Source organism: Grammomys surdaster, unplaced genomic scaffold (assembly GCF_004785775.1).
Source record: "Grammomys surdaster isolate TR1022 unplaced genomic scaffold, NIH_TR_1.0 126063, whole genome shotgun sequence".
Classification (NCBI taxonomy): domain Eukaryota; kingdom Metazoa; phylum Chordata; class Mammalia; order Rodentia; family Muridae; genus Grammomys; species Grammomys surdaster.
Window position 1 is genome coordinate 2,246,140 of NW_021620873.1, and position 1,720 is coordinate 2,247,859.

Genomic DNA, 1,720 nt, shown 5'->3' on the forward strand with positions numbered 1-1,720 from the left:
GGTGCTGGGATGGAACCCGGGACCTTCCTGGATGTAAGGTGTTCCACATTGCCACCTTCTCAGTTTTATACAATGTGAATTGCTCCCCAGTAAAGGAGGGCAGGCTAGACAGAAATCACTTTCCTCGTTATTCTCTCAGCCTTGATTGGGGATGTCTGAGGCTTAGTATTTGGCCAGCCTGGGGGACGGAGTTGATTCTGAGGTTTCTCTCTGAAAGAGGTCTTTCAATAAAGAGTGTTTAGTGAGCATGGTAGTGCAGGCCTTCAATCCCAGCCAAGGCAAGCAGATCCCTGAGTGCAAGGCCAGCCGGGTCTACATAGGGAGTTTTGGGACAGCTGGGGCTACATAGTGTGACCCTGTCTGAAGAAAGAAGGAGAAACTGGCACAATTGGACCTTGTTTTATGGTATAATTCCTGGGAGGGTATTTGACTCTAGAAAATGCCTTGTACCAGCAGCTGTTTTTAATCTTTATATTTTAGGTGTGACCTCAGCAACAGAAGCTAGGACTGGCTGCCCTGACTTTCCTGTAATGTAAAAGTGGGATCAGCTCAGTGCTGCCCTCTGTCGAGAATTTGCAGGAATCTCTTGTTTGCTGCTAAGAGAGGTCTCACTCTGCGAACTCTGGTGACAGTGAACTGACTGTCTTTTACACGTGTAACCCGACAGCCTCAGTAATTTTCTGTTTTACTTTTAAAGAATGGTAAGGAAGATCATTACGATTTTGTCTGATGAAAGTTTTATGTTTTAAACATTTATTTAGTTGGCGTGTATAGGTGTGTGGGCCCATGAGTGTGTGGATGTCAGAGGTTGGTTCTTCCATCATACGTCAGGGAACTGAACTGTTGGGCTTGACACATTTACCCTCCGAGCCTTATAAATGGCCCCTTGTTTAGTGAATATGTATTTTAACTAAAAGCTAGGAGTTGCAGGCTTAGCTCAGTAGTTGATGGAATTTGGTTGGTTAAAAAAGTCTTAACTGGCTCTTTTTGCTGCCAGACCTCCGCCATCATGGGTCGCATGCACGCTCCCGGGAAGGGCCTGTCCCAGTCGGCGCTGCCCTACCGCCGTAGCGTCCCCACGTGGCTGAAGTTGATGTCTGAGGACGTGAAGGAACAGATTTACAAATTGGCCAAGAAAGGCCTGACTCTCTCCCAAATAGGTGTGATCCTGAGGGACTCACATGGTGTGGCGCAGGTCCGCTTTGTGACTGGAAACAAAATCTTGAGAATCCTTAAGTCCAAAGGCCTTGCCCCTGATCTCCCTGAGGATCTCTACCATTTGATTAAGAAAGCAGTTGCTGTCCGAAAGCACCTTGAGAGGAACAGAAAGGATAAGGATGCTAAAGTTCCGCCTGATTCTGAGAGAGAGCAGAATTCACCGGCTGGCTCGAAACTATAAGACTAAGCGGGTGCTCCCGCCCAATTGGAAATATGAGTCGTCCACAGCCTCCGCTCTAGTGGCATAAAGGCTGTTGTGTACACAAGCAATACAATCATTTTGAGTAAATTAAAATAAAATCTTAACTGGCTATCTTGGACTTTCTTGTCTAATTTGTAAGTCTGATTTCATTACTAATTTTTGTTGTAGTTGGCGTTTGCTTTAGCACAATGTTTTTGAAGTTCAGCCATTTTGCAGCATGTTGTCAGAACTTAGTTTCTTTTGTACTTTGTTTTTTCTTTGCCTTTTCCCCTTTTTCGAGACAGGGTTTCTCTGTGTAGC

The 1,720-nt window shown here is 45.5% G+C and overlaps 1 pseudogene; it reads left to right on the forward strand.

The window, feature by feature from the left end:
• Window positions 1-1,000: 1,000 nt before the first annotated feature.
• Window positions 1,001-1,466, forward strand: LOC114610911 (annotated as a pseudogene).
• Window positions 1,467-1,720: the final 254 nt, after the last annotated feature.